This window comes from Cryptomeria japonica, chromosome 8 (assembly GCF_030272615.1).
Source record: "Cryptomeria japonica chromosome 8, Sugi_1.0, whole genome shotgun sequence".
NCBI lineage: Eukaryota > Viridiplantae > Streptophyta > Pinopsida > Cupressales > Cupressaceae > Cryptomeria > Cryptomeria japonica.
In genome coordinates, this window is record NC_081412.1 from 219,532,691 (window position 1) to 219,546,734 (window position 14,044).

Genomic DNA, 14,044 nt, shown 5'->3' on the forward strand with positions numbered 1-14,044 from the left:
TTCAACCTTGGAAACATCAAGATGTATGTCATCATGATGTATGGCTATTAATGCTATAGAAATAAGTAATACTAGTACAAGAGTAAATCTTCCTATCATAACAACATTATTGTAGTTATAAACATCACTAATAATGTTAATATCACCCACCTTGTAATGCCTATCTTAGTAAATTATTAATAATACTAATGCCTATCTTCCTATCTTGGATTGCAATTGAAATAGTTCAAGCCACAAAAGTATCAAAATGCTTCTAACACGTCCAAAATTTAAATCATAGTAGAGCTGATGATGTGATGGGTATAAGAGAATTATAATGTTAAACCAATTCGTTTGAGGATAGCAGATTATAATAGGAGCAAAATAATGTATTCAACTAACTTGATGAGACATACCAGTCCAGGTAAGAGGAGTAATGCAAAGTAAGAGAAATAAAATCAATTGTACATTACTCCCTTGTTGTTCAATGAGACTGATGATAACGTACATTCTCTAAATGTAGGCCTCAAACATAATAATAAAGGAATAGAGATTTCATAGATGTTTTGGTGGTACCATTTCAACCATTCGTAACAATGTCAATATGAGCATCTTCTTCTTCTTCTTCTTCCTCCTCCTTTCAAGTATATTGTAATCTTGTTTCTTGAGATAATACAATAACTAAGTGAGTGCTTTTGGAGGTTGCTTCTTCTTTTTCTTCTTCTTCTCCTTCTTCTTCTGCTTCTGCTCCTCCTTCTGCTCCTCCTCCTCCCCCTCCTCCTCCTCCTCCTCCTTTGCCTCCTCCTCCCCTCCTCCTCCTCCTCCTCCTCCTCCTAATATTAGAGCCTAGTTGTTTGGTTGTGGGAGAAGAGATTTTCCTAGTTGTTAATCCTTGATATGAGTGGAATCTTATGCATAGTTTAATATATATGTGGCTTTGGAGGAAAAGAATAAAATAGTTTCATTATTTTACTTGTATTTGTAGGTTTGGAGCATTATAAATCTAGATTTTTGTGTTGATATGGAAAATATATTTTCTAATTTTACTTTCTATGAAAGATTTGGCAGTGAAGTTCTATAAATGAGCTCAGGTAGGAAAAAAATTCAGAGACATTAGATAAAATTGGAATGATACAGAGAATATTAGCATGGCCCCTATGCAAGGATGACGCGCATAAATCGAGAAATGGTCCAAATTTAAAATAGAAAAAAAAAAATAAAAAATAAAAAAAAATAAAAAATAAAAATAAGACCATTGTTTTTATAAATTGATAAATCAAATTCTATTAATCTAGAAAAATTAGAGTATTTATTGATTACCATATGGTGGAATAAAAGATGTGTTATGCATTTTTGAACAATTAGTATTATTTTCCAAATTTTGGAGATTTCCAACCCTACAATGGATTTTTGAAATTGATTGGGAAGGATTTTCTTGGAGAGATTTTTTGGGTAGGAGCTTGTTGGATTCGAGTGGGAAAACTCTTGTTGCTACTTGGTTTTTGTGAGTTCTTTCAGAATCTTTGGCTCCATGTTTCATTTTGAAATTCTTCAACTTGAAGGTGATTTTATTTGATTTCTCTCTTTATTCTTTATGAAATTGTGTAATTCTTGTTGCAAATGGATAGAAAATGGATTTAGAACCTTTCTCTGAGCTACGAGTTGTTGTTACTCTTTTTAAGGTGTATGATTTAAAATCAAGTATTGAGCAAGTTTATTTGAGTGTATGTATACTTAGATCATCTTTATGTGTTATTCCCTATTGTGGTGTTTTATCATGAAAGAGTTAGTTATTGAAAGAATTGCAATTAGAGAATGTTAGTTTTTAATTATATTTTGAGTAATCGTTATGATTCCTTAACATGGATGAGTTTAGAGTGAAAGTGTGTTCGTTTGAGTTTTTTACTTTGCTTGGTAGATTTTGGTGTTGATTTGTAAGAGTCATTTCCATGTCATGATGGCATGTTGTTGTATGTGAGTTTATCATGCAAGTGGTTTGGGTAAAGTTTTGTTTGTGGCCATACTTGTTTTATTTTGGGTTTTGGTCTTGTCTTGTAGATAGACCAGTTGTTTGTTTCACACCTCCAATTGGTTTAACCTTGGTAGAAGGTTTGTTTAATCAAGTTCTTCAATTTTGGTTTTTGGAACTCCTTATGTTAGTTGGCTTTTGTGTTTTGCCTTAGGGTTCTTTGGAGGTTGTGTAGTGTCATAAGGAAGAGTGGCTTTCGAGTGGGGGCCGCGCCCAAAGAGGTTAGTAGGATAACCCATCCAAAGTTGAGTAATAAGTGATAACTTAATTAAAAAAGGGGGGGGGGGTTGGATTTTACAAAGATTAATCAAGATAAATTGTGCCCCGCTCATGGTTGAGTGCTAGTACAGACTCAGAATGTAGTGGGAAGGCCTGGAATGATAAACCAACTACCTTGTCTTCACAAAAGGTTTGTTGGGTCCGCATGAGTCATGGATGGGGGATTAAGGTTTGGGAGAGGCTACCAAGATAACCCAGGATGGGGGGTGAGACCTATGGAGGCATGTCAGGATAAACCATACTAGCTATGCGATGATACTCTTCCCTTATGTTCACTAGTGTGGTCATGTGTTGGCTTTTCTCCGAGCACTCTTGTGAGTCATGCTTGTATTCTTATGTCTTGTGTGAGTACCTGATATTCATGTGAGACTATGTGATGCTTTGTTGTGGCTTGATTGAGGGCCTTAGTACTATCTCCTAACACGGAGGGGTGGTTCCTTTTTGGGCCACATGGTTGGGTGGTAGTGCCACTTTCCATTGGGTATTTTGTTCATGCCTTCTTGCGATGGATTTGCTTTGTAGGTGCTCTAGTTGTTATTTTTGTATTTACTCCATTCCATGTTTCAGATGGATCCTTTTGTTCTTCTCGGATCATTCATATATCTCTTGGACCCTATGTGGTTGTATGTATCATTTGTTTATGTATGCCTTGATGGGAGCTTGTAATTGATGTAAACTTTATGTATTTTTCATCTTTTATTTATTAGAATGGTCTTTCACTTGAAGTGGACTCGGAGATATAGCCCATTAGGGGTGAACTCTGATATCAATTGGTGTTGTATGGTGTATGTGTTCATCTGGTTTCTTTTAATTTTGGATGTATGATTGGTATTATGGTCAAATTGTATAATGTAATTTAGGTGATATTAATCTTAATTGTATGTATGAAGTTATTAATTTAAATATGGTAATATGGATTATTGTGAATGTAGCTTTAGTGATGTAATGTAACTAATGGTAGTTGTTTATATCCAATCATGCTTAGTTTACTCTCTTATGGAATTTAATTGCTATGTTCTTGTGGTAATCATTCTATCATGAGTAGGTTTAATCAATCTCATTGTTAATTGGATTAATACACCTTAATGTTCATTGGATTGATCGAGTAATCTTTGTTGGAAACCCTTTAGGAGTTTGTGTTAAGTCTTCCACTTGTGAAACTTCTATTGCAATGTATATCTTGTACATTAGTGTGTTCTTATTAAAAATAAATTATTTGCACTCTTTTCGAGTGTTTGTAGTTGTTTCCTTTAGGGTTTCTTGGTGGGGAATTACAACAAAGCCTCAAAATTTAGTCCAAAAGATCTATAAACTTGTGGATCTATACAAAAGTTGATATATTTTTAAAAAATCAAACATTTTTATGGGGAATGGTGAGATTTTACCAGGTCAAAACTTGTATGTGTATGTGAGACTTACATGGCTATATAAATTTATAAGATCTATAGGAAGTGTTAGGTTTACAATTCAATTAATAGATTCTATATAATACTCTCTATGCCAACTTGTATCATTTTGTTATGGTGGTTGATGTAGTCACAACAGGAGAGAGTCCTGAAAGAGAACTGTCCGGATTGTGTAGCAAGAGCAACACAACAAAAGAGACACAATGTGATGGAGGTGATGCAAAATCAGACTTTTATTGTATGAAGGAATTCAAATACAAATGGGCCAACAACATGCAGGCTTGCAGATTTGGCACACAGACGTGATTACAAACATGTTTAAAGTACAATATCCAGGCTCAATAAAGAATGCGAGCCAACTTTGGATTTCCTATTCTTCCGATTAATCTTCTATGCTCTCCTCTAAATTCTTGGTTGCAATGATTTATATGATATTCATATCTCTAGGATGATCCGTGTTGGCCCAAAGTGAAAAACAATTGCCGATAAAGAAGGTGTAACCTAAAGAACAACTAGGTTGGCTTCCACCAAAATAATTCCTCCTAAAAATACATAGAATGAGGTACAAACCTAAGGGAAGGTCGGCCACAAGTTAAGGAATGTTGGAGGCTATTAAGCTTGGCTCTACAAGATACTCCATTAGCAAATAGCTCTAAGCGGTTCTAGTGTTTTGAGTTAGAAAACTATCTCACATTCTGGAAGTGATAACTTGTTGGAAAAAGATCTAAACGTCCTAGGATAAGGTAGATGAACATGTCCACAAACAAAATCTAGCTCCACAAGTTTTGAAGAACAAATGCGATAAAACACAGAATGAAATGTTGAAACTGCAAAGCCGAATTGAACAGAAAATAAAATAGAAAGAAATCTGGAATGCAAATGTTTTTGGGTGATGCAAGATTGCCAAGAACTAGAGATGCTCCTGCATTAGTGATTAACACAAAATTAAGAAAGAATTGATTGGTTGGAATATAGGTTGTATAGTATTGTTTTGAGTGTAGTGTTTTGAAAGTTTAAGGGAGTTAGTCCTATTCCTATTGGGAATTGTTGTTGGCACTAAGAAAGAGGCTATTAGGTTTATCTCTTGGTCACACTTAGAATGGAGGGCTCAAAACCCTAGTCGCTAGCATTGCTAAGGGCACTACATCTATAGATTCCTCAATCTAGAATTTCCAAAACACCACTTCCTTCAACTACTATGCTTTTAAATTAAAATTACATAGGTATGCCACTTGCATGCCACCACCACTGGAGTACCACCCATCTAGCTACTAGAATAATGGCTAATCCTTTTTTGAATTTACATAAGGGTAGATTTTTTACAAGTATAAATTTTTCCCGAGGAGTTAATATGGTTTATCGAAAAAAAATCATTTGTAATAGAAAAAATTAGTTTAGAGTTAATTTTTATCGCATTTATTCAACAAGCCATATTTTGTACCCATAGTATTCAAACATGGACTTATTATATATCGAGAAGAGCATTTTAAGTACTTTGTAGTGGATTAGGTTTGAAAGTTTTGGTATGTTTTTTATTTCTATAAATATTTATTTTGAAAGTTTTGGTTTGAAAGCTGCATATATTTATATTTATTTATTTCTATATATATTTATTTTGAAATTTTTGGTTTGAAAGTTGCATATATTTATATTTATTTGTTTCTATGTGGCTTTTTTTGTTGTCTTTTTTGTAGTGCCATTTATTATTTATTATTTTCTTTTTGTTTTGCATGCGCTCTTTCTCTCCCCCACCCCTCTCTTCTTTTTATTTAGTCTAGATCTACTTCCTAGCATCTTTCATCTCCTTAGAACTCTCATCCTGATGATGAATCACAGAGTCTGATTCGAAACGTTGATAATAAAAATCTTGCACACAATCAAATCTAGAAGCATGATAAGAATTTCAGCATGGATTGTGGAAATCTGATAGCATTAATGTTTTGTATTTACTTATATCCATATAAAGTTATTTGTTAAGTTCCTAAATTATGGTTACTTAGTAAATTTATGGTGAATCAAATCTAAAATTGATTTGGTATTTGAGTCATACATACATACTATAGAATTGTAAATTATAACCAGTCCAATTTACACCTCATGTTTGTGCTCCTACTTTAGCGTGCCCTATCCTCATCTCCTCTTTAGGTTCAGTTTGGGGTCATTCTCCAACTTTGATGTCATGAACACCATTTGGTGGGCCCCATCATGGGATCCCCTCCCCTTTTATCTTTGTTTTGGTCCTGTTTGTAGGAGGACCAGGGTGTGGGATGCTTTGGTCTAGACCAGGGTGCTCTAAAACTCCTTGGTCCCCCTTAAACATGCCCCAATTTGAAATGGGTCAGGCCCTATGTCTCCTTGATGACATTTGGTCCCTGTAGCTACACATGACTATTGGAGGTCGGCCTAATCGATAATTTACCTAGGGAGCCCTATATAAAGACATCGTATCAATTCATTTTGATATAACACACATACCCCCATCATTCGTACACCCCTCAAGCATCCATGATCAAGCATTTTTAGATATTCAAGGTTGCACATTCATCATTCAAGCATTATGGAGAAAAGTTGCATAAATCTTCATGGAAGCATGTGTGTGATTAGGGTTTTTCATGTCCATGTGTTTGTCATTCCATTACATTCAACATTTGTGATTACATTCAAAGAGAATTGCATCATCATCAACAATTGTAGATCTGAGGTATATCTCCTTGTCATTTTTTTCAATATTTCCATTATTTCATTCAAGATTCATTCCTAAACCGAGGTTTGACTTGGGAAAACCCCTATCCACAATATCTCTCCTTCTCTTCCCATGTGCAGGAAACAAGTTCAGGAGTTGTACTCAATTTTTTTGACAAAGTCAACAATGGCGAACAAGTAAGCTTTTAATAGAGAAAAAACCAAAGTACCAGGGCAAATTTGTGCTACTTGGTCCCGAAAAATTAGGCTGAACTTCTAGGAACAGGTTCTAAATGTCTTATTTTGCCTAGATCTTAGTTTGTGGCTTTGTGGGATATCTGTAGCAGTCTATTTTTGATAGTTGACTTTAATTATTCATGGGTTTACCTTAATTTCATAATTATCATCCAATTTTCAACTAAACAGAAGGAGACAAACAAACCAGTGAATCTAATCTAAATTTAAGCCCTTTCCTTATTTGAATTGTGGTTAGATCTATTGGATTCACCCTTATTTCAATGTATGGTTAATTTGGATATTTAGTGGTTTTATTATCTTACTTTGGTGAAACCCTAATTCCAAATTTACGTCATTACATTTTGGTGAACTTGACTCCTTACATGCTTATTTTTTATTTATGATCTCAAATCTGATTTGGGGGCATTTAAACAATAAAATTTGCACTCATAAATCATATTTACTATTGAATTATATAAATTTAGAGGTCAAAATCACAAAAGCCCTAATTTATCATTCTAAATTGACTTGTGGGTTGCATTATTTTTCAATTGTGTTTCCAGATCTGATTATTATGACATGTTATGTTCAGATTTAAATGCATCTAGTGTCCAATATCATAAATCACATTATTTAATTCATTAGTTAATCAATCATTTTACTAAGAAATTGCATTATTTAATCATAGTTTACATTTCAAATCTTTGCATTCAATATTTCAAATTCAAGTCTAGCCTTTCATTATCTTATTTGAAATGGAATTGTTATCTTATTTTGCTAGTTTAATTTCAAGTTACATTCAAGATGTTCATGATGTTCTCTTTCATGCATATGATGATAACTTAGTTCTCCCTTTCAATCATAGATATAATTTACCCTCTCCCAAAATTGATCCCACCAATGAGGGCACATTGGTGCAAGAAGAGAATATGAACACTTCTTTCAAATATCTCCCTCCTAAAGATGAAGCTTTGGAGAATGATATTCATCCTTCTCCTAAAATGTACCTCCCCTATAAGGATTATTTGGTGCAAGGGGATGATATTGTAGCTACCTACTAGTGATACCATACCTTATTTTCATGCCAATTACCTTAACCCTAGAGATTAAGCATTAATGATATATGATGGTCCCTTTCGTAAAGTTTGTCTTAATCATTAAGATAACTTAGGGCAAGAGGATGATACCAATTCTCTTCACTATAATGTTGCCAATAATCTCTCTCCCAAAAATGAAGAACCTAACCAAGATCAAATCAATGCCATTCATGTTGCTGAGAATCCTAGGGTTGTTGTCCACCTTCATCAATATGTCTCTCAACCTCAACAAAAAGAAAAAAAATATTGTTAAGGGTGGAGTGAATCATCAACCCGATTATCATGCAGTGCCTTACACATATAATAATGAAGTGTTTAATTTGGAAGCCAACAAGAACATACAAATTGAAGCACAATTTTTTATTTTATTTCCTACAATATTCTCTCCAATTCAGACAAATACACCATCTTCTACTAAAGATGTCCCTCAAGAGAAAATCTTGGAGGATGATTGGAAGTCATTAGATTTCACACCTTCTTTTTGTAGCAAATCTAAGATGCTTGAATTTGACACACAAATTTTTTATCATAATAGATGTCTAGATATTTATTGGGCCTATTTTAACTTCAATCCAATTACACCTAAGAGTAAACCCTCTCTTGAACCTACGTATGGATGCAATGGACAAGTTTTAGGATGTGTGCAAAAAATCTTGAAAGTCATGAGAAATCACACTTTGCTAATGAAAAGCTAGGTGTCCAACTTCTTCCTTTGACAATATCTCCTCCTCCATTGTCCATTGAATCCATGTCTTCTCATTCCAATATGGCATTATAACAAGATAATGCTTTGTTTGACCTCCTTCAAACTAATTTAGGGCATGTGTAGGATTGTGGTGGGCCAAACAAGCCGTTAAGTGGAAATGAAAACTTAGAAAAACAAAGTTAGGCAACTTGACATAAAAATTTGAATAAGTTATCAACATTATTTCAAAAATATGTAAGAATAGAATATATAGAAAATTGAATGTAGTTTCTAAGCTACTAGTTGTTTTCTGAAAAGAATAAATCTATTTGGCAAAAATTTGAAAGTTCAATGCAGTAGTACTAAATTTTAGGAAAAAGATAAGAATCAGGTGTATATCTGACCACCCTAACCACAATCAAATCATAATATTTTTTTATAATATTTTAGAAATAAGTAGAAGATTCATGTCTAAATGTGACATTTTTTTTGTAATTTTTTTTTGAAGTGAATAACTAATTATGATTTTTTTACTACTTTTTAAAAATATATGAACTCCTATGTCTAACCACAATAACTTGGTCAAAACTTTATGAATTCATTTTTTTTAATCCTAGTATGTGAAGCATAGAATGCGACACATATTTTGGATTCAAAAAATGTGATACCGTTTGAAAGTTATAGATGTTTTTCAAGCAACCTATCAATCAAGACTTTAGTCGTAATTCAAATAGAATGAATAAGAATTATTTATTAAAGTCAAATAAGGCATAATTTATATTGTTGGAAAGTTGAGAATCTCCTTATAAAACCCTTTTCATTTCATCAATTTTGGGTAAAAAACCTGTCGTTAGCACCGGGGTGAAGTCTAAAAAAGCAAGGAAATCTCCTAAACACATTTTTTGTGTTGACTTTCTAGGTTTGGCATGTCCTAGACAAATCCCAAAGCAATCCCGAGGCAAATACCAATGTTGCAGAGTTATCAGATATCTATATCAGATATCCGATTTTTATTAGTTTGTTTTAATAAATATAATAAATTAATATATTATTTATATATAATATATTATATAATATTATAATATTTGGTTTCTCAGAATGTTGAAAGGGATAAAAATCACCATCACATTAATGAATATACTCTCTGAAGTGCACTTGTTTTTGGTAAGTGGATTTGAATTAATTAATATACATTAATGTACCTACACTTGTGTTAAGAAAACAAATTGCAATCAATAATGATGTATTTTGTCATAATCATGAAGAAAGTTATCTCATCAATACACATGGTCAATAAATTAATATTATTCAATAAGTTTCCCATCACTCACAATAATGGCTAGATTTGAAACTTAACTCCTACCAGCAAAGGTTTGGTTTTCACGACGTTGTGTTTGGCTATAAACTGGTCAAATTTGAATGATTTGGCATGTCTCTTATATATGAATAATATATTAAGGGTGTGTGCACCAAGATGGTGTGCAAAAAGTGGACACACCCCCCCAAAAACTTGAAAAAACAACAAATGCGTACAAGGTATTTCAAATTTTAAAAACCCCGTACGCGTTTAGGCTCGTTTTGTTGAGCCTAAACGAAGATAAATCACGTATGGAGTTTATATTATACTATCCACGTACACAATTTAGTTTTTAAAACCCCATACGCGGTTTAGAAACTAAAACCTCGTATGTGGTTTTAGTTTCTAAACCATGTATGCGCTTCTCTATTACTAATTTTTTTTCATTGCGGCCGAGTGGGTCATTTTAACTCATGACCGCAAGAGTGAAGTAGGGCTTGTAATACACAAAAGCGTGCACGAGTTCACCAAATTCACACAAAAATGCCATGGAAAGAGGTAAGTAATGTATTTTATTTATTTATTTTACACATTCGATTAATTTTATTTGCAATTTGAATTTAAATTCATTGGTTTTGATTAGGTTTTCTTATTTTTTGTTACAAATATCATATTATGAAAACCCTACCCCCCAACAAGACACACTTAAAAACTTAGGGAAAAATCCACAGGAGAACCCACAACCAAACCCTCAGGATACACCTCCAGCTCCTCTTATAGACTGTTCACAAGTTACACAGGAGGATTTGATAAACCAGTTAGCCAAAAACACTACCAAAATAACTAGACTGGTGAATAGAATGAAAACATCTGAGCATGATCATCATGCATCCGTTTCCACTACCCTAGAAACATTGGCTAGTAGTGCCAATGCATTTTCCATTCAAATTACAAAACAGGGAAGCTATAGGGATATATGTTGTGCTTTTTATGTTGATGGGTTGTCATATAATGACGTGAAAAAGAAAAAAATAACTAAAGCACAAATATGTTCTCTTTTTGTTGATCCTAAAATGGGTGAGACCTTACCTCTTAATAAAAAGAGGTTTCCTATACATTGGTGTAGCCATTTATCGTTGAAAACTTCTTTTTGGGATAGGTGATGGATGGTCTTTGACCAACCACCTTGTAATAATCAAGAGGTTCCATTATATTTTTTTAGGAAACTATATTATGAGTTTATCCTTAATGAGTGGCCACACTATTTTGATATGAGAGAGTTCCATGGTAGAGGTTGCAACTTTGTCCAAGATAGACCTGGAGCCTAGAGGGTACTAGACCTGTAGAGTCGTATCCCCCTAGCACCCAAACTCGTGGTGTATGTGACGATTCCAATAGTCCTAAAAGAGTCAATGGAGCTAAAGACTCTTCAAGCGGCCACAACATTGACTGATATCATAATTCAACATGGGACATAGTTATCACACCCTCTTGGCCTAGATGATGATCCATTAGTTGAGCCACATGGCTTTGGTTAGCCCATTTAGCATATGTGTCCCAGTTGTTCAAGTATATGCTCTAGGATGGATATCGAGGCTAGAATAGATAGTTCCACGTCCCATCTGTGTATGATTTGTGAGAGTAGATGTCACACTATCATTGCAAAGGATGTGGCACTGAATGATGATTTGATGGATATGGTGTTTGGTGGTCAGACATAAACACACCTAAACACAGGTGTGTTTATTTGAATTGATAACATTTTATTTATCAATCACTCAAAATTTGTAATTGTAAATGAATTTTCATTTATAGATCGATTTAAATTGATACAAACAATATGTATTTCAGGATGCAGTAGTGGGTGTTAATACACCATCTGATATTCCTACCATAGTTGTTGCAGTTGTAGCTTCGACGCTTGAGGTATAAATTTTGTAACATGTTAAAATAGAATAGTACTTTGAAGTAAAAAACAATTATAAGATATACTCTCTCTCTTTAATGCATATTTATTTTTTGTTTTGTAGGCGTTTTTAGGGGACCAAATGTCCCAGATTGATAATGTCACGCTCTTGGTGATTGATTTTGGCCTAGAAAGCTATGCGATATCATATTTTGCACACCTTATTTTATGTATTTTTTTAATTGAATATGCAAGTCATTTAATTTTAGATTTGTTAAATTATGTTTAATATTATCTACTAATATATCTTGTGTTAATTTTATTTGTTTTAGGGTACCCCACACATGTCTAGGACTCCTCCTGGGTGAAAGAAATCCTCGAGGATGCCTAAACATCAAAAGGTAATTGAACACAATTTTAATTGACACAATTGTTTGTAAAGGTTGAAATTGTCTTAATTGGAACTTGTAGATTGATTAGTGTTTTTTGCTTATTTTATATACAACGACAATTGGGATTTCTAGAATTGTTGAATGCACTCGATACGCCAGAGGATCCAGAGAGGGAAGAGGTATGTATCTCTACTTTATTTTCTTGATTTGATGATTATATGCATGTGTACATGTGAAATTTAGATAAATTATAACCTTATCATTTTTCATAGAGGAAATACCCATAGCTGCTTCATCAATGGCAAGCCCTCCTAAGTCTACCGGGGAAGAATCTCAAGCTCCAATACACTTTTGTTCTATATATTGTAGATTTTTAGTGTTTTTGATCTATATATATTATTACCTTGCATTAATTGTATTTAGCCTATAATAATTATCATTATATTAATTGTATTTAATCTTAATCATTTTTCATATAGGAAATAGATACAGCCGCTCCATCAATGGCGAGCCCTCCTAAGTCTATTGGAGAAGTAACTCAGGCTCTAGTACACTTTTGTTCTATATATTATAGATTTTTAGTGTTTTTTATATACATATGTTAGTACCTTGTATTAATTATATTTAATCTACAATAGGCCCCTTTGTGGTTCGACCATAACTTGGACCCTTTGAAGTTCCATTTTAAGAAAACTCCTAAATTTGACAAGGAAAAGAGAAAGAAGATAATAGATCCTAGATCGGTGGATGAGGTAATCTACAGTTCAATTGCAAAGAAATTATAGTTAAATGCATAGTTATGTTGATAATTGTGAACTATTTTCTACAAAAGGATTCTAACTTAGCTTTTGAAATGTGGTTGTGTAGCCATCTATAGAGCTGGGTACTGCATCAAAGAGGCTCGATTTTGATGATCCACCACAAGTATAGGATCATATAGTGTTAGTTGTGGTCATTGAATGACCAATACATCTAGATATATTCTACATTTTTATTGTATATCGATTTGGACATGGCATATGCCACATTTTTGTAAAAATTGTATTGACTTGGCATATATGCCTTTTTTGTATACATACAAAATTATTGTGCATTTTGATATATATAAATATTGATATTCGATCCAATAAATGTGTATTGTGTTCATTATTGTGCATTTTGTTGATATTAATAGGCATATTCGATACATACACAATTTGTTCATTGTGTTCATTATTGTGCATTTTGATATATATAAATGTTGATTTATAATTGATACGATTAATTTTTGCGCAAACTATTCAATGTATTTGGTGGCTTCCCTTTTATAAAGTTAAATGAATATTTGCCGATGTAATCAACAATACGAATATAAACAACAAAAATCTATGATATAAAGCATTGCAATTGTGGAATATGATTTGATAAGATTTTTAAAATATCAAATTAACCCTACAAAACTCCTTGCCCCAATCAAAATGAAATTCAATGGTAATGGTCAGATTTGATACATGATAATGATCAATGGATGCTTTTGATTCCTTTCCTTTATATTTGTCAATGTGAGTAGTGCGAGAACACCCTCATGCTCACAATGGTCAAATCTGGGTTTTTGTTTTTCTTTCCATTGTTTCATCTAAATAAGGTGATTTGGGACCATTAATGATCATTTGGAGTCATTTGTGAAAGTTTGGGGTCATTTGGATAAAAGTTGTAAAAGTTGCTCAGTTGTTGTCAAAGTTGTCAAAGTTTAGAGCCATTTGTGAAAGTTTAGGGTCATTTGGGTAAAAGATGTAAAAATTTCTTAGTTATTGTCAAATTTGCCCAGTTATTGTCAAAGTTGTCAAAGTTGGAGTCATTTGTGAAAGTTTGGGGTCATTTGGATAAAGGATGTAAAAGTTGCTCAGTTGTTGTCAAAGTTGTCAAAGTTGCAAGATAGGATAAATTTTATTCCTTTCTTTGTGAGGAAAAACCAACATCATGAGCACATCTGTGTGGGCAGGTTTACGCTAGGCATTCTCCTGTTGTGCCTGCCAATGAGCCAAAACGTTGAGAGCCATACCCTATCGGCGTGAT

General features: G+C 33.3%; 1 pseudogene; it reads left to right on the top strand.

Annotated features, from left to right (window-relative positions):
* The first annotated feature begins 1,070 nt into the window (after positions 1-1,070).
* On the top strand, positions 1,071-1,180 carry LOC131067828 (U6 spliceosomal RNA; annotated as a pseudogene).
* The last annotated feature ends 12,864 nt before the right edge of the window (positions 1,181-14,044 follow it).